Source organism: Gorilla gorilla, chromosome 8 (assembly GCF_029281585.2).
Source record: "Gorilla gorilla gorilla isolate KB3781 chromosome 8, NHGRI_mGorGor1-v2.1_pri, whole genome shotgun sequence".
Taxonomy (NCBI): domain Eukaryota; kingdom Metazoa; phylum Chordata; class Mammalia; order Primates; family Hominidae; genus Gorilla; species Gorilla gorilla.
In genome coordinates this window covers 64,680,770-64,705,664 of record NC_073232.2, presented here as the reverse complement: position 1 = coordinate 64,705,664, position 24,895 = coordinate 64,680,770, and the positions used below count along the sequence as shown (strand labels likewise).

General features: G+C 36.3%; 1 protein-coding gene and 1 pseudogene across 1 annotated transcript in view; one reads left to right on the top strand and one right to left on the bottom strand.

Annotated features, from left to right (window-relative positions):
• PRKG1 (protein kinase cGMP-dependent 1) overlaps window positions 1-24,895 on the top strand; it is a 1,413,735-nt gene that overhangs the window by 78,122 nt on the left and 1,310,718 nt on the right. The window lies entirely within an intron of this gene.
• LOC101144880 (protein MIX23-like) lies at window positions 114-570 on the bottom strand (annotated as a pseudogene).

Below are 24,895 nucleotides of genomic sequence, written 5' to 3'. Positions count from 1 at the left end.
AAGTCGGGCTGAAATCAGCATAAGATCTTAGGCTGTTGGCTCAGAAACCATCCCAGGAAGCTTGTCTTATTGATATGTATCATGCTTAGCTCCTATGAGATGATCTGGTTCTTTTAAAAAAAAGTATCTCTTTCTTCATTCTTTGGAGGCTTGAAGTGAATTTGGCAGTATTCGTTAAACACCTTCCAGCTCCTTTCATTTACCACTCTTCAACATTCAGTTCTGACTGCATCCATTTCAACTTTTTCTGCTCTTTTCTAAGTTGCTTTAATAATGTTAAATCATCCAAATTTTTATCTTTTTCTTCTTGGAAATTTTTTACTACTGCTGAGGTCTGGACTATACAATTTTTTTATGGCTCTTTCCCTACTGGCATGAGCTGCCATCAAAGACTCATAAAATTGTTTATAGGTTTGGCTGGCATCAATTTTTCCCTGCAAAGGAAGCTGTGGGAACCACAGTGTTTAACTCATGTACTATTCTGTCATCAATTTTCCTCATCACCTTGAGTAATAATTCCTGGAACTTAGGAAACTCCTCACAATTCACATCACCACTGGGCGCCACCATATTGGATCAGAAAAATGAGATGTTTTAAACCACTTAGCTTGCATTGATTTCCTACCTGTACACCTTGGAAAAGTCAGGTCCTCTGATTTCTTCTTCTACATGAGCCACTGGAAAGGATGAAATGAGGCTGGGGATAGAATAGTATGTGAAGAGCACTATTTACTATATGCAGAAGAGGAAAATCCTACCATACATATGCTCCTCAGTTAATAGGTTTTCTGTAGAATGTAAACTTCTTGAGGCCAAGAACCTTGACTGTCCCTTGGAAGAGCTAATCCATGGTGAATTCTTAATAAATATTTTCTGAAAAACAACTGAAAAGATGCTTGAATAAAGAAATCTTCAGAAATTAAACAAATAATGCCATAACTTTCATTGTAAAACTCAGGGTCCAATTGCGCTTTAGCCTAATTCAATCCTATTAACCTGAAACTGAGAGGTGAAGCCGGCTGGGCTTCTGGGTCAGGTGGGGACTGGGAGAACTTTTCTCTCTAGCTAAAGGATTGTAAAAGCACCAATCAGCACTCTGTGTCTAGCTAAAGGTTTGTAAACACACCAATCAGGGCTCTGGGCCTAGCTAATCGGGTAGGGGACTTGGAGAGCTAGACAGAAAGTCTAGCTAAAGGATTGTAAATGCACCAGTCAGCGCTCTATGTCTAGTTAAAGGTTTGTAAACACACCAATCAGCACTCTGTCAAAACGGACCAATCAGCACTCTGTAAAACGGACCAATCAGCACTCTGTAAAATGGACCAATCAGCTCACTGTAAAGTGGACCAATCAGCAGGGTGTGGGTAGGGCCAAATAAGAAAATAAAAGCAGGCCACCCACGCCTCCTCACTGTGAGAGGTTTGTTCTTTTGCTCTTGGCGATGAATCTTACTGCTGCTCACTGTTTGGGTCTGCGCCCGCCTTTATGAGCTGTGACACTCACCACTAAGGTCTGCAGCTTCACTCCTGAAGCCAAGGAGACCACTAACCCACCGGGAGGAACGAACAACTCTGGACGGGGCCGCCTTTATGAACTGTAACACTCACCGCGAAGGTTTGCAGCTTCACTCTTGAAGTCAGCGAGACCAGGAACTCACCAGAAGGAAGAAACTCTGCACACGTCCGAACATCAAAAGGAACAAACTCTGGACACACCACCTTTAAGAACTGCAACACTCACCACGAGGGTCCGCGGCTTCATTCTTAAAGTAAGTGAGACTAAGAATCCACCAATTCTTGGACATAAAACCAGTAATTCTTATCAGCACAGGCACAAGCTATTTTATTTATCTTTGTATTAATCATTTATTCAACAAATAATAACTGAGTGCTTACAAAGTATTAGCCTGGAATTGTCAAAAGAGGATGATAACATCCCCTTTCCCCAGAGGAGTGTTTGAAAATGTATGGGGACATTTGTCATTGTTATTGTTACAATTACTGTCTTTATTGGAATTTAGCGAGTTGGGGGACAAACATACTAAATATTCTATAAACACTTCCACTATTAGTGGAATTTGAAGTTTGTTTCGAGTCATTATGGACATTCCATACTTGTCTGCTGATAAGATTCCTTTCTTAGGGCATATGTACAAGAGTTTCAATGGCTTAAAAACTCTTTTAATCATAGCCAAAAGTAATACATTTTGTGTCACAACGCTGAAACACGTGTGTGGATAACTGAAACAAATAATTCACGAGAATATATCCCTTAGTATGTTTTTATGCACACCGATTTATTAAAAAATAATGTTGCTTGCTACAATACTAAATTGATTTTCAAAATCTATTCATTCACCAAAACTCAGTTTAAAAAGCAAAACTCTACAGGGCATACCTAGTGGTGGAATTATTGGATCAAAGAGTATGCTTATGTTTTTCTCAAAATATCAAACTATTTTTAAAGTTGTTATTTTAACTTATACCTACTAAGAATGGATGAAGAAATTCTGTTGCTCTAAAACTTTACTTTTGGTCTTTTTAAATTCTACACGCACGTGTGCTGTTGTACTACATAAAATTTTATATCTTTTTAACATTTAACAATATGAACAATTTCTGGTGTCATTAGTTGGTATTAAAACATGAGATTTTTTGAATTACAGAATAATATTTTATTGTGAGGATACATGATCATGTATTTGATTCTTCCCCTATTGTTGTACATAACTATGCTTCTAAGACTTTGGACAACTCTATAATGAAATCATTAATTTTATATACTATTTTACTAATTGATCTCTGGTTGCATCTTATGACAGATTTCAAGACCCAGTATTACTGGGTCAAAGGGCATGACCATGTTTATAGCTTTTGGTATACATTTTCAAATTGCGTTCCAGAAAATGTATACCTGTTTACTTTTTGATAGATCCAGTTTTCCTACTTCTGACTGAGTAAAATCAAGTTTAACTAAACATATAACATTAGACAACAGTGTTCTATTTATAAAACATTACCCTTAAATAGATTTGGAAATGTGTTTTCCAGTCTCCATATTTAGAATGGTAAATGTAAACAGAAGAAAGGAAGGAATTTCCAGCCTTAACACTGTATTAATTTATTTTGCTTTAATAGCTGTTTGCCTCACTGTGGAATAAAAATAACACTGTACTAGGCACCAGGGAAGGCCTGACTTTTAATCTTACCCCTTACCCGCCACTTGAATCTTCCTCCATAGAATGATATTTTGTTCTGCTCTGCTTATCTCACAGAGGATGTGTGAGAGTTAAATGACCTAGATGAAGCAAAATCATCGGTATTCAAATTGGTCAAGTGAAAAAACAAATCATAAGTTCATTTGGAAATATGTTTAATCTAGCCAATTGATTTACCACAAGGGCATAGGTCTTGAGTAAGAAATCCGATTTTCCATGGATTTTACCAAGGAGGTAAGACTGGATTCTACACCTAGTAGACAATATTTTTCTTATTTATTTTTTAAATAAAAAAGGCAAATTAAAGTAAACTTCCCATAATTAAAAGGTAAACAAAAGCAACAACAACGAAAAAGCCCAATGCCTGGGCTACAGCAGCTTGAAGTCCTGATTTAATAGATCTAGAATGGGGTCGGGGCTTTGGCATATTTTAAAGCTCTTTAGGTGATTTAATGTGTAGGTGGAAATGTGATCTTCTAGAACTACGCTGTCCAGTATGGTAGCCGCTAGTAACATGTGGCTATATACATTTAAATTTATGCTAATTAAATAGTATTAAGAATTTAGTTCCTCAGTAACGGTACGTACATTTCCAATGCTCAACTGTCACATATGGCTAAGTTGGTAGTTACCATCTTGGACAGCACAGAAGAACTTTTGTAACATTACAGAAAATTCTTCTGTTAGATAGCACTGGTGTTAAGGCATATACAATTGATGAAGAAAGAAAAACTTCTGATAAGCGAGTAGTATTTTTTCTTCTTTTCTCATTCATCAAATACTTACTGTGGGCTTGCTGTGTTTCAGCCAGTGTATTAGATAGGTGTTTCCCCCTTATCTGTTAGTCTTCTGTATTTGTCATGTCCAAGTAACAGATGTTTTGATGATTAGTTTCTGTTTTTAAAAATAAGTTTATTTTAAAAGTAAATATGTTTCTTTATATAAATTAAGTATCACTAATATTTGCCTTAAATATACAAAAAGTTTTTAAAATATAAGGTGAAGATTTCTAGCAACAAAATCCAATTATGAGGTACCTAAGTTCTAATACAAAGAATATGCTAGATAAAAGGTTACGGTTGTTAAAGTTTCAACACAGACCTATCTGAACTCAAAATACAGAGAACTACTTAGATCCCAGTAAAAACAGAGAAATCAAAGGCAGAGTGGTGAGCAGGTGGGAAGTCCTAGAGTTCCATTCAGATGCTCGTCCCAGTTATAGCCATAAAGGTTGGAGATCTAGTAGCCTGATTGGGACGTTTGTTGTGTGGAGAAGCTGGAACTGACACTTCCACGCCTTACCCCATCTAGCAAACAAAAGAATCACACACAAAATCACACACACACTCCTGAATGTGCACAATTAACTCAACTTTTCTGGCAAAATTAAAAAAAAAAGCAAGGATGCATAAAGCCTATGTGGATGAACAGAAAATTTTGACAAGTAATAAAAAATAAATAACTCTAGGTCTACTATGAGGGTTACGTCAAATTGATTGGACCATGGAGTGCCCAGACATTTGGTCAAACATTATTTTGGGTGTGTCTGTGAGGATGTTGTTAGCTGAGAATAGCATTTGAATTAGCAGAATGAATGAAGCAATTTGCCCTCCTTAATGTGGGTGGGCTTGATCTAATCAAGTGTAGACCTGAATAAAACAAAAAGGGCTGAGTAAGAGGGAACTCTTCCTGACTGACTGCTTGAGTTGAGAGATCAGTCTTCTTCCCTGGAACTGGAACTTATACCATTAGCTCTCCTGGTTCCCAGGCCTTCAGACTCAGACAGAACTGTACCACTGACTCTCCTGGATCTCTAGCTTGGGGACTGCCAAGCTTGGGACTTCTCACCTTTCATAACGGCATGAGCCAATTCCTTGTAATAAATCTACACACACACACACACACAATCTCCTATTGGTTCTATTTCTTTAAGGAACCCTGACTAATACACCCACAAACCACGTTTAAACAGATGAGCCTGCTCCCTCTTTCCTAGCAGATAGAAATTGGGATCATGATTTAATGTTCCCACTGAGACTTGGAATTCTTGATTAACCAAGGCAAAGGCCCAAGAGACAGTGATTGCAGCAGAATTGAGAGTCCAGTGGCATATAGCTGAGTGGCCAGCTATAGAGGAACCCAGTAGCCAAGCATCCAGTGTCCAGGGGATGCCAATGCCAGTGCCAATAGTGATGGCATCAGAAAAAACTCTGGCAGGCTCTTGGCCACAGCTTGTCTCCATTGATTCCAAACTTTCTGGCAATTCTACTTAAATTTTTGTTTTTCTACAGGCTATAATAATTCACTGAGTAACATGAACAGGGAAATGACAAGATTAGTGCCATACGTCTATGTTCATAGAATGTTGGTCATTTCTTTTGGGAACAACTCCTCCTTCAACACTCACAAAATGGGATGCTTTTGAAGAGCTCTAAATTTAGATTGCGTTTTCCTCTGTGCTATTTTTGATTTGGGCCAGCTCTCTGATGTGAAGTGTCAGTGCATCCCAAGGTACAAATCAAGTGGCATGATGAAAAGATCCTAGCTCCAAAATGTCCATCTTTCTCCCTGACCACAGACTCTCCTTCTTACCTGAAAATTCCAACTATTAGTAGTTTCCATATGTTATGAACACACCAGGTCCCTTTGATTCTCTCTGCCCTACAGTGGCAATGCATAGTTGCCCTAGGGTCAGATAGATGCAGACCTTCATACTAGCTCTACTGTGGACTATCTGTGTGATGTTGGGCAACTTGATTACACTTGAAGCCACAGTTTTACTTCCCTGTAAAATGGCACAATAGTTGTATTGAACTCACAGACGTTTTATGAGGTTTAGGTGAGATGACGCTTGTAGAGAACTTCTCACAGTGCCTAGCATATAGACATTATGAGTACTAGTAGTAGATATGATATTAATATCTTGGAAATCCAAAGGACAGGAGTGTGGCAGGCTTCAGTTGGTTGGAAGTGGTGCTGCAGAATCAAGTCCAACTTGAACCAGAAGCATTTTAAGAAAATCATAGGACATAGGAAACTTTTTATTTATAGGTTCAATCTCCCATGTTCTACATTAAATAACCTTTTATGCTGTAAAGTATTGAGAAGATTTTTATGACTGTGCTTTTAAAATTAATATTAATAACTTATTGAACTTACATTGCTTGTGGTATCTTAGAAATCACTAGGCTTATATTGAAATCCTTTTGAAGTAATAGTCAAATTTATACATTCTTTCCAAGGCAATAACATTTTTATAAATATTAATGTTTTGGTGAGGCTTTGTATAAGCAAAGGAAGTTTTCTCCAATTTTTATTATGAAATTTTTTTGACAAATATACTGATAAAATAGTTCAATTTACATCTTTATGTCCTCCACCTGGATTTACCAGTTGTTTATATTTTGCCATATTTGTAGTACATTTATACATACCAACAAATGTGAATATATTTTTCTTTTTTGGCTGAAATATTTGAAACTTGGCAAGTATCATAATGCATCATCCCTAAATCATCAGCAGGCATCTCCTACGTAATCATAGTCCCTTTATTACACTTAAGAAAATTAATGAAAATTCTTTAAATATCTCTCATATCTGGTCCATTTTCAGACGTCTTTTGCAGATGATTTCTTGAACCAGGATTAATGACATTTTAGGATTGTACTTGGCATGACTCTTTTTGTCTTTTAATATAAAACCATTTTTCTCTTCATGACGTTGACTTGCTCAATCTTTTAAGATGCTTCCATTCTGGGTTTGCTTATTTCTTCATGGTGATGGCCTCCCTCTCCTTTATATATCTTACCAACTGGTAGTTAGGTCTAGATCGTTGACTAAGTTCAGTTTAAACATTTGTGGAATACTACATCACAGTGATGTGAATTTCATATCGTATCACAGTAGACAAGGCTCATTGCAGGTTGTATCACAGACCAATGGCTTGACTACTTGCCAAGCATGGTAACCCCAGCTCTCTCCATTGTAAAGGTACATTTTCTCCTTTTGCAATCATTAAGTAATGGGCAGTGGGGGGTAGCAGGAGTCGGTACTTTGGAAAAAATATGAAAAAATATACTGAGGTTATCCTAATAATCTTTTATCTAATGATTGTAGCATTCATGGATGATCCTTGCCTGAATTGTTTATTACATTAGGGAATCCAAAAGGGTGATCTTCTGTTATCATTCCCTCTACATTTATTAGTTGGTATTATTTCTCTCTTTTTCTTTTTACATCTAGAAATAGGTCCATAAGTTGAACAATATAAAACCACTAAATTTAATAAGAAGTAAAACTGACATAATGTGATACAATGCTACATTTTATATTTGTACATTTATACATTACATTAATTTAACAGGTAAAGCCAACACATTTTCTTATGCATATTTAGCTCTTGAAAAATTCATAGCCTCTGTGGCACTACAGTGCCTAGTGGATAACATAGCTTTGATTTGAACTATTTCTGAGCACACAGTCAGCATCAAGTAGTTCTGATTGTGTTGTTCAGCACTGAGTGAGCATGTCAGCAGGTGAGGAAAAAATGTGTGGTTAAGAAAAACAATCTGCCCAAAATCCAAGGACCAGCGTGATAGCACTGGGGGGGACAGGGAAGGGGTGTGAGATGGTGTGGGGCACAGGAAGACCACAGACAAATATGTGTCTCAGTGTTATTTCCTGCCACTATGATTTAAATCGTATTTGGGACACATATTTGTCTGTGGTCTTCCTGTGCCCCACACCATCTCACACCCCTTCCCTGTCCCCCCCAGTGCTATCACGCTGGTCCTTGGATTTTGGGCAGATTGTTTTTCTTAACCACACATTTTTTCCTCACCTGCTGACATGCTATCGATAAGGATTTTGAATGTTTATTCTGGAAAAAAGGCTGCTAGCGTTCCTTTCAGCGATTTACTTCTAAACTTGAAAGATCATTCACTTATTAATTTCTTCACTTATTCCCTTATGAAAACTGACTTCACACACCTACTGTGTTCTGGGCCTAGAGAAGACTCTCTCTCCTCTGGGAAGGAGAAACACACCTAAGCATTCATAGCGACATCAGCATGCTCCTGTCAATGCTCATGTCCACAGAAACCTAATTTGGGGTTATAATTCAACTCAGTCTCTCTCAAATATGTGTATTTGCTTTTTCATGCTAATGTGAATGGTGTTTGGGTTTTCATTTTCTTTCCTGAGTTGTTCTTAACGGTCTCCAGTGATGAAGAGAATTATAAGGGCAAATTTTATAACTACTGTCACATTGAAAAAAATGTTTTTATTCAGAGTGCATGGTCTCTTTTGAAGCAATGACATCATTAAAAGTTTTTTTTATTTGTCCCCAATTATTTTTTAGCAGAATTTTTGGACCTATAGTGATTAAGAGCATGATTTAGCTTCAAAACATCCACATGTGTGGAGCTTGGTCCATATCTCTCTTGATTTGTAGTGTCTTTATGTGTAAAATAGAAATAAAAATATCTATTCCACAGAGCTGCTGAAAAAGGTATATATACAGCATATGCCTCATTGAGCCTAGTGATAAATAAATGGTAGCTATGATAGCTGTGTTATTCATAACAGTGTTTGACACCTAAAACTGACATCATGTGCATTTATTTTCTGTTAGCAAGCTGTTAAAGTAAACCCTGAGTAATTTCCCTTGCTTTGGTTCCTTCTTACTTCACTTTGGCACTGCATATTCATCAAGCTCATTGCTCCCCTTCATCATTTCCCCCTTGAAAATTTTCAGTTGCTTATGGCATAAACAGCACATTCCCAAGGCCGGTTTTCTCAGACCTCTGGCAATCAAAGTGGATTGTTTACTCTCTTCTCTAAACTCTCTATATAATTCTCTTGCATGCTCATCAGACCATCCCCAGACTCTTGTAGTAGCTTATATGTCCCACGTATTTCTGGGAGTTCCCCTGAAGATCAGTAGGAACTCACAAACACATCTGGTCTGTCACCATGTAGCTTTGGCAGTGTGTTTCTTTATCAGTCCTACATTGATGAGTACCATGGAGTCCCTCACTGTCATCCTTTGCTCCTTCTACTTGATGAGGGAACAAGGCTCTGTGGCTCGTGCTTCCACTACGCTCCTATTGTGGACTTTCCAGCACCATATTTGCCACAGCTGAAACATGGTAGGTTATCTCTGCAAAATGAGGATGAATGTCTCTCTCTATTTTCAGTTACTCTTAAGCCTCCAGCACCTATGAGGCTTTTAGCTTTTGTTTCCTTAAAGCTTTCCCATCTTCATCACTGCAGGACTCAGTCCAAAGTTCTTGAAGGCTGGGCCGGAAGATAAATTGTCCTGGCAAACACCATGCTGTACTCCACACCACACCTTTTTCTGACAGCTGCGGTTTTGTTACTGATTAAACCTTTGTGGGCCTGCTACTTTTCCCATTAGAATGTGTCATTGTCCAACAAGATACTAAGGTCCACTTAAAAAATAAAACCTCTCTGGCCGGATGCAGGGGCTCATGCCTGTGATCCCAGCACTTTGGGAGGCTGAGGCGAGAGGATTGCTTGAGGCCAGGAGTTTGAGATCAGCCTGGGCAATAAAGCGAGACCCCTACCTCTACAAAAAATACAGATTAAATTTTTTTTTTTAAACTCTTTATTACACTAGTTTGCCTGACATTTCCAGACATGCCTTAAAAACAGCTGTAGAGATGATGAAGTCTCCTTCTGAGATCTCTCCTCTTTGTTTAACTCATATGAACCTGACTGTATTATAAGCTTCCTTTGGACAGAGCTCATGTCCACAGTGCCTAGAACATAGTAAGTTCTCAATAAACTTTTATTAAATAGATGAATAAATTAATTAAAATAATAATACTAATATTTATTGAGTACTAGATGCAATTTCTTGTATTTTATATTCATTAGCTTGTTTAATCATTATTAAAACTCTGTAAAGAGGTATTTTTATTCCAGTATGTGACCCAATACCTTCCTTTTTGCTCCTGTAATTCTGATCTCAGCCCTTCTCCTTCTCTCTGTTGCAGGAGGTGGGCCCATGTGAACTACCACAGTGGGGCTTCTTACCCTCTGGTTTGTGTGGGTTTGGCTATTGGGAGGCCAGGAGGTCAGAGGGAGAGAGGAGAGAGGAATAGGGGCTGATCATTTCCTGGCCCCTTCATTGTGATGTTGCCTGGGTCAGGTTGGGACCTTCTCTGAAAGTAACAGGTCTTCTCAAGATGGCTTTATTCTCAGGATCTCTCATGTTCCCTCCCTTTTCCCTTTACACTAGGAGTGGTAACAGCCCGAGACTACCACACTCAGGCTTCTTCACCACATATAGTGCTGTCCTCTACACTTACACCCCACTTTGGTAGATAATCAGTTTGGTAACCACTTCTCTAATTATATTATTTTAAGAAAGTCATCCTTATCTCTCTGGGACTCTGTGTGGAAAGCATGTTGCTAATGAGGTAACTGAGGCCCACAGAGATTAAGAACATTCCTTAAGATCACTATACTAAAGGTGCCAATATGGGAGTTTGTATCCAAGCCCATGGCTTTAATGACCACATCATGCACACATGAAACTGCATTTGAATGCTGGGTGGCAGCGATGCACAGCGGATAAGCACATTACCATTGCAGTCACAAAGATCTGGGCTTCAAAATGGGCTCCACAACCTAGTTACAGTATAACATTGGACAAATGACTCTAGCTCTTTAAGATTCAGTTCCTAAATCTGTGAAATGGGGATTCTACCTACCTTGGAATTTTTATAAGATTTAATTTTATGTTAACTTATGTAGAGTGCTACCATAGTGTTTTGTACCTAATGAAGACTTAATAGTTATTATAAAAGCTATTCTGAAGGGGATTATTTGGAACTATGAGAGAACACAAGAGAAGTTTCATATGTGGTACCTTTAGTTAAGATGCTTATAGTAGTAACAGAAAATAATCAAATACTGGATGGTTAGAACAGACATTGGAATTAAAGATTTCTGGGGAAAGGGAAGAAACTCGTGGTTTAAAGTAGATATGTCAGGATTCATTTTGTTTCTTCACCTCTTTGGTGCATTTATTTTCTTGCCTTGGCTCTGGCAATCCTGCTGAGAGTGCAAACATCCCTCAGGCAATGTGGTCTGAGTGAACTAACAGACATTAGCAGCCTTCATCATGAGCCTTCTTTCTGGCTGTTAATTCTTGTGGTGATAACACTTCCACTTGGTGGGGGAACAAGGCCACTGTAGTGGCCTGCCTAGCTGTGCTAGTGGGATTAGATTGCCACAGGGCTGCACTCTTAAAAACAAAGCCTACTTTTTCAATGAGGACAATTATGCAGTATTCCCATAATGGCATCACAACTTGAATTAAAATTGTTTAAAAAGTTGCCAGTACATGAAAAATAAGTCTTACCTGTGAACTCTGTAGAGAGATGGACAATGCAAAGTAAATAGTGAATACTTTTTTATGGGCAAAAATATTCCAGGGGTACATCTAATTTATGGCAAGGCTTGCAAATGTATGACATGTGTATACTTCCCACCCCCTATTAAAATCAGAGATGGCCTTAGAATCTCTAAACACAGCACTGAAAAATGCCATCATTTAGTTGATTAAAGTTAGTACAAAAGATAAGAGCTTTGCTAGCACTGTTGTTCTATGAAGAGGAGGATCCTACCTTTCCATGTCATATCACTGTCCAGTGTTTACCACTGAGTATAAAACCAAATAGAACTGGTTTCATTTTATTGCCTGAATTATTATATAATGTTATTGACAATATTGTATAAGTAAGCCAGAATTTTTATGTGGAAATGTAAATGTAGACTATTAGCTACATCCTGAATTATGATTTTTAAAATCCTTATTTATGTTGTCTATAGGAATAGTATCAGTTAGCTTTTGCTGTGTAACAAACCACTCCAAATTTAAGTGACATAAAAAAACAATCATTTTATTTGTTTATGATTCGGAGGGTCAGCAATTTGGCCTCAGCCCTGTTGTGATGGGTCTTTGTTCTTGCAGTCAGCTAGGGGCTGGTGATCTCATTCACATGTCTAATAGTTGGCTGCCTGTTGGCAGAGACAATTGAGGTAACTGCAGCATGTCCCACTTATCATCCAGAGGCTGGACAGGGCTTATTATCAGGGAGGTGGTCAGAATTTTCCCAAGAGCAGCAAGAGAGCATTTGCATGGGCACCTGGGGCTTGCCCTCCCTTGCTGCTCCTGGGAAAATTCTTTCCTCAGTTTGTGTCAGACTTGCTATTTTCCCATTGGCCAAAGCAAGCTACATGGTTAAGCCAGGGTCAGTGTGAGAGGGTATTTCCCAAAGGCATAAATATGAGAAGAAATTATTACCAGGCATGGTGGCTCATACCTGTAATTCCAGCACTGTGGGAGGCTGAGGCGGGCAGATTGCCTGAGCTCAGGAGTTTGTGACCAGCACAGGCAACGCAGTGAAATCCCGTCTCTACTAAAATACCAAAAATTAGCCCAGTGTGGCAGCGTGCGCCTGTAGTCCCAGCTACTTGGGAGGCTGAGGCAGGAGAATCCCTTGAACCCGGGAGGTGGAGGTTGCAATGAGCCGAGATGATGCCACTGCACTCCAGCCTGGGTGACAAGAGCGAGACTCCGTCTCAAAAAAAAAAAAAAGAAAAAAGAAGAAATTATTATAAGTATTTTTCTAAACAACCTACCACAGGGACGCTGTTCCAAAATAATAATGTGTGGTAATGAAACAATATGCTTATATTCATATGATTTTTCAGAAAAGGCTTATTGTAATATAATAATTATACTTAGAAATTACATGAAGACATTTAATATTATTATTTCAATTAAATACTATACTGAACCATTGCTCTTAACCTTATCCCTACTACTAAAAATATTTAACTTTCATAATCATCCAAATGTTAAAGGTACTACTGTTATTCCCATTTTACACCTGAGGAGATTCAGACTTAGAGAAGTTGTAGATCTTTCCCAATGTCACCATAGCTGAGAGAATAACATTTGAGGAACTTTGAGGATATACTAATTTAATGTATATGAGGAACTTAACATGGTGCCTTCCACAGAGTGTTCAATGAGTATATGGATGCTATATTTATAATATAATATTATTCATAATAGTTGAGTATGAAAGATTATTTTATTTTAAAAGTCAGGTCATATATAACTATAAAACTAAGAACTCACTAACATATTAAATTTCCCATTATGGACATATCTATAATTGGTTCTATATTTTGCTTTAACTGGAAATGACTACAAATCCAATATAAACTCTAGTTTTCAGGGAAGTCATGTAACTCAGCTCACTAAGAAACAATCAAACTTTTCAAGCACCACTCATTAAGCTATGTCATTAAATCTGAAGCTACATTACCAAAACACTAAATAATTGGCTAGCTTCTCTTTATTCCTTCAGTGATTACAAAAGATGTCTTTATCAAATCTTTATGGATGCCATATGTTATTCATTTTGGTTAAAAGTAGAAGGGTTTATTTGAAGGAAGGAGGTTAAATTCCACATTATATATTATAATATATATTATGTATAAATATAATATATATTATGTATAAATATATATATTATGTATAAATATAATATATATTATGTATAAATATAATATATATTATGTATAAATATAATATATATTATGTATAAATATAATATATATTATGTATAAATATAATATATATTATGTATACATATAATATATATTATGTATACATATAATATATATTATGTATATATATAATATATATTATGTATACATATAATATATATTATGTATACATATAATATATATTATGTATACATATAATATATATTATGTATACATATAATATATATTATGTATACATATAATATATATTATGTATACATATAATATATATTATGTATACATATAATATATATTATGTATACATATAATATATATTATGTATACATATAATATATATTATGTATACATATATATATTATGTATAAATATAATATATATTATGTATAAATATAATATATATTATGTATAAATATAATATATATTATGTATAAATATAATATATATTATGTATAAATATAATATATATTATGTATAAATATAATATATAATATATAAATATATATTATATAAATATAATATATATTATATAAATATAATATATATTATATAATATATATATTATATAATATATATTATATAAATATATAATATATATTATATATGAATATATATTATATATGAATATATATTATATATGAATATATATTATATATGAATATATATTATATTAATAATTATATATTATAATATATTCTATTATATTATATATTATATATTCTATTATATTATATATTATATATTCTATTATATTATATATTATATATTCTATTATATTATATATTATATATTCTATTATATTATATATTATATATTCTATTATATTATATATTATATATAATATATATAATATATAATATATAATTCATATTATATAATATAATTATATATAATATATAGTCTATATATTATATATAATATTTATATATGTCTATATATTATATATAATATTTATATATGTCTATATATTATATATAATATAATTATATATAATATACAGTGTATATATATTATATAATATATATAATATAGTCTATATATTATATAATATATATAATATACAGTCTATATATTATATAGTATATATAATATACAGTCGATATATTATATAATATATATAATATACAGTCTATTATATAATATAATTATATACAGTCTATTATATAATTATATACAGTCTATTATATAATATAATTATATATAATATATAATATGTGGAATTTAACCTCCTTCCTTCAAATAACATTATTTGAATATATTATATAGTATAATATATTATATATAATATATTATATAGTATAATATGTTATATATTATATATAACATATTATATAGTATAATATATTATATATTATAATACAATATATTATATATTATATATTATAATACAATATATTATAACAATATATTATAATATAATATATATATAATATATGATATTATAATATATAATATATGTATTTCACCTCTGCATTATATATATATTTTATATATACATATATATATTTCACCTCTGCATTAGTCACATGGTGAGAAAAGAATAGAACTGGAAATCGTGTTTTAAAAAGAATCTTTTATTTTATTTTTTACTTATTTATTTATTTTTTTGAGGCGGAGTCTTGCTCTGTCACCCAGGCTGGAGTGCAATGGCACGATCTCGGCTCACTGCAACCTCCGCCTCCTGGGTTCAAGTGATTCTCCTGCCTCAGCCTCCTGAGTAACTGGGATTACAGGCACCTGCCACCATGCCCAGTAATTTTTGTATTTTTTAGTAGAGACTGGGTTTCACCATGTTGGTCAAGCTGGTCTTGAACTCCTGACCTCAGGTGATACACCCACCATGGCCTCCCAAAGTACTGGGATTACAGGCATGAGCCACCTCACTTGGCCTTAAAAAGAATCTTTAAAGGCTACCTTAAAGAAATGTGAAACAGGTTTATGCTACACTTGATAACATTCTTCCATTTTCCTGAATGGAGTCCAGAAAAATACTAAATGCCAACATCTAGTCATCGAATGATAATTTTCATATCAAAGTTGAGTGTAAATGACTCATTTATTCTTTGATTGCTCTGTTCTCTTATAATTAACTTGAAATCAAAGAAAGAATAGGCGGAGAGAGTATAATGGCTGGAGTTCTCCAGGTTAGTTTGTTAAAACTCGGTTAAGGCCAAAATGGCAGGGAAGTGCAGAACAGGCATCCCTGACCAGGAGTCAAATTGGTGTTTCTTTTCAGCACTGCTTTTAGATTTATTCCTCACTCAACAGTCAGTATCTTTGGTGTTGCAACATGGCATAAACTACTTCTCTGCTATTCCCATGTACTTATTGAAAGTGAATGCGGGTTAAGGGTAAACATATGAATAAACTTGAATTGAAATATTCCACGTAAGAATTAATTTTGAGGCTTAGCTTTCAGCATCAATTTATACAAGTGGGTCTCAACTGGGTGGGGGGGATTGTCATTTGCCAACATCTGGAGATATTTTTGGTTGTAACAATCCAGGATGAGGGCTGTTACTGGCGTCTAGTGGATAGAGGCAAAGATGTTACTAAAGATCCTACAATGCACAGCACAGTCCCCTACAAGAGAAAATTTTCTGGCCCCAAATGTGAATAGTGCTGAGGTTAATATAACCCTGATTTATATAAACAAAATTGCACTAGCTCTAATTGCTTAAGCCATCTAGCCATTGGTGTACATGGCTATCTCTCAGGCATGTGTTAGAAAAGATTTGTGTGTGTGTGTGTGTGTGCATGCACGTGCATGTGCACAGGAAATTAGGCTATTTCTATAATCTGTTGAACTGTAAGGTCCTAGGCTACCCATTTATTTTACTCTTTTGGAGACTGTTACCCAGAAGAGGCCCATGGAACTATTGAAATCTGGCAAATATGAAGGTTAATGCTTTTTAGAACACATCTTAGGATGACATATGGCATCAGTGAGAGGACAGCTTCTGGTGGTCTCCATACCCAGTGTAAGTAGGATCAAGTTTGAGGGTAAGAGAAGGCCAAAGGGAAAGTTGTTTTCTGCTCTTTCTGGATACTGTTTATTAGCAAAGCTAAGTCATTTTATTATATCTATATATTTAAGAAATCATAGAAATTCAATGACTTAAAACATTTTCATGATTTGTTATCTTGATTACAGTTGTAATTTCGTGTAATATCTGTCTAAATTGATAAGTTAATAATTTAAATGTGTGCAGTTTATTGTAATTTTCCTCAATAACATTGTAAAAATTGTATACAATATACATTAGTACATTCTCACTGTAGAAAGTTCAAACAGTGTGTATTTTACCAAACTTGACAGTTATCCACCTCTCCTCACTCCTACTCCCCTTCCCTCTGGTAACACTGTTGAGTTTGGTTATTTAAATACATATGCAAGTATTTTACATATATCATGTAAACATGGTCATGTAAATGAAATCATAATTTTTTTCCTTGCTTTTTTTCACTTTCTATCACACCTTGGCATTCTTCTTATAGGTCTATTTCATTCTTTTTTATGGCTACATTTAATTTTATAATGTGTCATCCATTATTTAATCACTTAATTTTAAGGGTTTTTTTCTCTTTTGCAAACAGCAAAAATACTTTGTGTATACACATGATCATTATGTCTATAATCTGAACGTTTAGAAGTAGGATTGCTGAATAAAAGCTAACACATGTTGCGATTTGGATGGCTACTGCTAAATTGCCTGCTACCAAGGGCAACAGCTTACACTCTCATCAATATTTGGGAGGGCCCTTTTTCACAACTTTGACAATAAGGAATATTATCAATCTCTTAAGTTTTGCTAATTTGACAGACAAAAATAAATTTTGTTCAGGATGGATGTCTTTGTTTTTATCATTTTGCATTGGAAATTTGTATTTTTTATTTTGTATTGGATTACGTATCTTGTTGATTTGTAGGAGCATTTTACATCTTATGAATACTAACTGTTTCATATATTTATAAAGCATTGTCAATGATTAAACATAGAATTACTATATAATCCAGCAATTCCAGTTCTGGGTATGTGCTGAAAACAAATGAAAGCAGAGACCTGAACATATTCTTGCACACCAATGTTCATAGTTGCATAATGCACAACAGCCAATAGGTAGAAACAATTGAAGTATCTACTGGCAGATGAATGAATGAACAGAATGTGGCCTATATAGACAATGGAATATTATTCGGCGTCAAAATGGAAAGACATTCTGACACATGTTACAACATGGATAAACCTTGAGAACATTAGACTAAGTGAAATAAGACAGTCACAAAAGGACAAATAATGTATGATTCCATTTATATGATGTGATGGTTAATACTGAGTGTCACCTTGATTGGATTGAAGGATGCCAAAGTATTAATCCTGGGTGGCTTTGTGAGGGTGTTGCCAAGGGAGATTAACATTTGAGTCAGTGGGCTGAGGAAGGCAAACCCATCCTTAATCTGGTGGGCACAATCTAATCAGCTGCCAGTGATATAAAGCAGGCAGAAAAACGTGAAAGGCAAGACTGGCTCAGCCTCCCAGCCTGCATCTTTCTCCCGTGCTGGGTGCTGGATGCTTCCTGCCTAGCCTCCTAGCCTACATCTTTCTTCTGTGCTGGATGCTTCCTGCCGTCAAACATTAGACTCCAAGTTCTTCAGTTTTGAGACTCGGACTGGCTCTTCTTGCTCCTCAAGCTTACAGACAGCCTATTGTGGGACCTTGTGATATAGTGTAAGTTAATACTTCATAAACTCATATATATACACATAATAAACTCATATGCATGTGTGTGTATGTGTATGTATATACACATAATGTGTGTGTTGTGTGTGTGTGTGTGTGTGTGTATATATATATATATATATATATATATATATATATATATATGTTCTGTCCCACTAGGGAACCCTGACTAATAAATATAAGGTACCTAGAACAGTCACATTTATAGAGACAGAAAGTGGAATGGTAGTTGCTGGTGGCTGGGGTAAAGAGGGAATGGAGAGTCATTGTTTAATGAGGTTCACAGTTTCAGCTTGGGAAGATAAAAATTTTCTAGAGATGGATGGTGGTGATGGTTGCAGAAAAATGTGAATGTTCTAAAAGCCCCTGAACTATACACTTAAAAAATGGCAAATTTTATATTTTTTACCAAAATAACAAAATGGAAAATAAAAACATTGTTTTGTTTCTAAACTTTGTGTTTTCATTATTGACCCATTTTTAAAAATTATTCACCATGTTGGTTTAATTACTATAGCTTCATAGTATATTTGATGGTAGGGTAGCAATACAGTTTTTGTTGTTTTCAAATATTTTTCTTACTCTATTATAATATTTGTTCCATATAAATTTTCAAATCCACTCATCCACTTCTATTTTTAAAGTATTGTTGGAATTATACTGAATTTAGAGATAAATATATCTGGGGAGATATATCATAGTTATTATCCAGAATATTTTGGTTAATCACATTATTCTTTTCTAAGTATAGAAAAATAATTTTTACTATTGAAAATTATTCTTATTTATAAAATGTTTTGTATTTTTTTACACCTATACTCTCTCTCCAATTTTTCTGTAATACATTATTTCATCAATAGTATCACATGATATACACTCAGGCATTCTCTATTACACAATGTATTAACTGTTTACTAATTTTTTCTTTCCTTGGAAAAATGACTTAATTTGTACAAAATTAGAATAGAAATTTTGTTACTCTAATAACATAATAACACAGATATATTATTTTTTAAATTAACAAGCATACATATTTCAATTTGCAAGGTTAGCTTGTCAGAGTATTTCTTTAAGCAACTTAATTATTTTAACCTGATTTTCTTGGTGAATAAATTTTCACACTCACAGAAAAAAGCAGTCTTTATAGGAGAAGTGAAAAAAGAGGCTAATTTTAAATGAACATTAAACCCAGTGAGGAGACTATAGTCTTGCTTTACTGGTGCCACAGATAACATTTGGTTGTTTTCAAATATCTTTTTGGAAGCTTCCATATGTTATTTATTGTAAAAATGTCCCTGGTTATGGCATTATATTAAATCAGCACCTCTTAGTATAATACTTCAAGTCCTCGGAGAGGCATTCCAAAAGGCCCTCCATATGTACTTTCCAGCAAGCGTGTGGCCTTGTCTTGCCGCACCCATCACACCACCTTCCTATCCCCTGACCAGTTACACAAACAGGTGCCCGAGCTTTTCAGAGAACATGTTCATAGAAGAAGCCATTCAGAGAGATTATACATATACTCAGAAAGGCTCTTTCTTAGTGACAGTTTTTGGTTAGTTTGAAATTATAGAAATTTAGCTGGTTTTTACATTTGTTTGGAAAATTGTTTCTTTGGCTTCAACAAAGTGGGCATGTCTCAAATTGGTTATTTGGTGATTTTGGCTTTCTGTGAATTGCTTTTTGGCAAATTAAATTGTGGAGAATTGACCAAGGCTACCCCACCTTTCTCTCTCTCTCTCTCTCTCTCTCATGTGAAGACACACTCACATCTTACTGATTGTTCCCTCTCCTTCCTCTGTCGTATGATGGCACTTTGAGAAAAAGCCTTCTAGTTTTTTCACTATTGCTCCACCATTAGTCTTGTGCATATCTGTGTCCCCTAATCCTAGAGCAGCTCCTTCTGCACTCTCCTGAGTTTCTTGAGGGCAGATACTCTTACTAATCTCTGTATCCTTAATGTCTAGCAGAGGGCCTGAGACCTGTAGAAAAGCGAGCAAAAAAAACTTTTTGAAAGAATGAGATTAAATACATCTGCTCAGGTAATACAAACATTTATTTTTAATTTCCCTTTCTGAGGAACAATGCCAGATTTATGATATCCTTAATAAAAAGATTCCTGGCATAAGTGGCTCTTCGCCTGTGTCTTTCCTAGAATGCTAATTTGACATTTGCACAAAAGGTAGATCAGTTTGTCTGACTGTGGAGGGGCAGATGTTGTCAGTCCTGACTGATGACGATGCTCTAGAGTCTAACTCTCAGCCACTTGTGGCATTTCCCATCTGGTCTTCACATCACTCCATTTCTGCTATTAACATTAAAATATCCAAATATTCGAATTGAGATTTTTAAAGGAATAGTTTGTTTTTTACTGACCTACCCAAGCTAGAGGAATGATTTATAAGAAAAGAAAGTTACTGTGACTGAAATAGACACACACACACATACACATGGGTGGGGTGTACACACACACACACACACACACACACACACACACCAGCACCACCTTATGTTACCCCGAGGTATTCCTGGCAGTTTCTTGCTGATTTTAGCCACAGTCTGAGTAATGTCTGCTTGCCTCAGTGTTGTAAAGTTATCTCCCTTTATTAGATGAACTCTTGAATGAAGGCTGGCGGTACTGTGTCTTCCTAGTTCAATATCTGTTGTCTTTCTGCCGCCTCTCTGCAGACTAGAGGTGGCTGCAAAGGATGCCGTGGAAGGGGGAGGGGAGTGCTGAGCCAAAGCATTTTTCAATGCAAAGACTTCTCATTGTAACTCATAGAGTTCTTTAAAATTGTTATGGGGAAGTTTTGAGTGTTACTCTGGCCTTCTCACTTTTATTAAGGCTGCTAAAATGGAGCCATATATAACACAGATTTGAAAACATAATCAATATAGCACTTGGAATTGTTACTTGTAAATTTGAGAATTCTAACATCTCCTGGAATATTGCAAGTTCTGTAAAACTATTTTTTTACAAAAGCAAATTATAATTTATTTTTATAATAACTGCCTGGGGCGGGGAGAGCCAAGATGGCCGAATAGGAACAGCTCCGGTCTACAGCTCCCAGCGTGAGCGACGCAGAAGACGGGTGATTTCTGCATTTCCATCTGAGGTACTGGGTTCATCTCACTAGGGAGTGCCAGACAGTGGGCGCAGGCCAGTGGGTGCAGCGCACCGTGCGCGAGCCAAAGCAGGGCAAGGCATTGCCTCACCTGGGAAGCGCAAGGGGTCAGGGAATTCCCTTTCTGAGTCAAAGAAAGGGGTGACGGACGCACCTGGAAAATCGGGTCACTCCCACCCGATTATTGCGCTTTTCAGACCGGCTTAAAAAACGGCGCACCACGAGACTATATCCCACACCTGACTCGGAGGGTCCTACGCCCACGGAATCTCGCTGATTGCTAGCACAGCAGTCTGAGATCAAACTGCAAGGCGGCAGCGAGGCTGGGGGAGGGGCGCCCGCCATTGCCCAGGCTTGATTAGGTAAACAAAGCAGCCGGGAAGCTCGAACTGGGTGGAGCCCACCACAGCTCAAGGAGGCTTGCCTGCCTCTGTAGGCTCCACCTCTGGGGGCAGGGCACAGACAAACAAAAAGACAGCAGTAACCTCTGCAGACTTAAATGTCCCTGTCTGACAGCTTTGAAGAGAGCAGTGGTTCTCCCAGCACGCAGCTGGAGATCTGAGAACGGGCAGACTGCCTCCTCAAGTGGGTCCCTGACCCCTGACCCCCGAGCAGCCTAACTGGGAGGCACCCCCCAGCAGGGGCACACTGACACCTCACACGGCAGGGTATTCCAACAGACCTGCAGCTGAGGGTCCTGTCTGTTAGAAGGAAAACTAACAAACAGAAAGGACATCCACACTGAAAACCCATCTGTACATCACCATCATCAAAGACCAAAAGTAGATAAAACCACAAAGATGGGGAAAAAACAGAACAGAAAAACTGGAAACTCTAAAACGCAGAGCACCTCTCCTCCTCCAAAGGAACGCAGTCCCTCACCAGCAACGGAACAAAGCTGGATGGAGAATGAGTTTGACGAGCTGAGAGAAGAAGGCTTCAGACGATCAAATTACTCTGAGCTACGGGAGGACATTCAAACCAAAGGCAAAGAAGTTGAAAACTTTGAAAAAAATTTAGAAGAATGTATAACTAGAATAACCAATACAGAGAAGTGCTTAAAGGAGCTGATGGAGCTGAAAACCAAGGCTCGAGAACTACGTGAAGAATGCAGAAGCCTCAGGAGCAGATGCGATCAACTGGAAGAAAGGGTATCAGCAATGGAAGATGAAATGAATGAAACGAAGCGAGAAGGGAAGTCTAGAGAAAAAAGAATAAAAAGAAATGAGCAAAGCCTCCAAGAAATATGGGACTATGTGAAAAGACCAAATCTACGTCTGATTGGTGTACCTGAAAGTGATGCGGAGAATGGAACCAAGTTGGAAAACACTCTGCAGGATATTATCCAGGAGAACTTCCCCAATCTAGCAAGGCAGGCCAACATTCAGATTCAGGAAATACAGAGAACACCACAAAGATACTCCTCGAGAAGAGCAACTCCAAGACACATAATTGTCAGATTCACCAAAGTTGAAATGAAGGAAAAAATGTTAAGGGCAGCCAGAGAGAAAGGTCGGGTTACCCTCAAAGGGAAGCCCATCAGACTAACAGCGGATTTCTCGGCAGAAACCCTACAAGCCAGAAGAGAGTGGGGGCCAATATTCAACATTCTTAAAGAAAAGAATTTTCAACCCAGAATTTCATATCCAGCCAAACTAAGCTTCATAAGTGAAGGAGGAATAAAATACTTTACAGACAAGCAAATGCTGAGAGATTTTGTCACCACCAGGCCTGCCCTAAAAGAGCTCCTGAAGGAAGCGCTAAACATGGAAAGGAACAACCGGTACCAGCCGCTGCAAAATCATGCCGAAATGTAAAGACCATGGAGACTAGGAAGAAACTGCATCAACTAATGAGCAAAATCACCAGCTAACATCATAATGACAGGATCAAATTCACACATAACAATATTAACTTTAAATGTAAATGGACTAAATTCTCCAATTAAAAGACACAGACTGGCAAGTTGGATAAAGAGTCAAGACCCATCAGTATGCTGTATTCAGGAAACCCATCTCACGTGCAGAGACACACATAGGCTCAAAATAAAAGGATGGAGGAAGATCTACCAAGCAAATGGAAAACAAAAAAAGGCAGGGGTTGCAATCCTAGTCTCTGACAAAACAGACTTTAAACCAACAAAGATCAAAAGAGACAAAGAAGGCCATTACATAATGGTAAAGGGATCAATTCAACAAGAGGAGCTAACTATCCTAAATATATATGCACCCAATACAGGAACACCCAGATTCATAAAGCAAGTCCTGAGTGACCTACAAAGAGACTTAGACTCCCACACATTAATAATGGGAGACTTTAACACCCCACTGTCAACATTAGACAGATCAACGAGACAGAAAATCAACAAGGATACCCAGGAATTGAACTCAGCTCTGCACCAAGTGGACCTAATAGACATCTACAGAACTCTCCACCCCAAATCAACAGAATATACATTTTTTTCAGCACCACACCACACCTATTCCAAAATTGACCACATAGTTGGAAGTAAAGCTCTCCTCAGCAAATGTAAAAGAACAGAAATTATAACAAACTATCTCTCAGACCACAGTGCAATCAAACTAGAACTCAGGATTAAAAATCTCACTCAAAGCCGCTCAACTACATGGAAACTGAACAACCTGCTCCTGAATGACTACTGGGTACATAACGAAATGAAGGCAGAAATAAAGATGTTCTTTGAAACCAACGAGAACAAAGACACAACATACCAGAATCTCTGGGATGCATTCAAAGCAGTGTGTAGAGGGAAATTTATAGCACTAAATGCCCACAAGAGAAAGCAGGAAAGATCCAAAATTGACACCCTAACATCACAATTAAAAGAACTAGAAAAGCAAGAGCAAACACATTCAAAAGCTAGCAGAAGGCAAGAAATAACTAAAATCAGAGCAGAACTGAAGGAAATAGAGACACAAAAAACCCTTCAAAAAATCAATGAATCCAGGAGCTGGTTTTTTGAAAGGATCAACAAAATTGATAGACCGCTAGCAAGACTAATAAAGAAAAAAAGAGAGAAGAATCAAATAGACACAATAAAAAATGATAATGGGGATATCACCACCGATCCCACAGAAATACAAACTACCATCAGAGAATACTACAAACACCTCTACGCAAATAAACTAGAAAATCTAGAAGAAATGGATACATTCCTTGACACATACACTCTCCCAAGA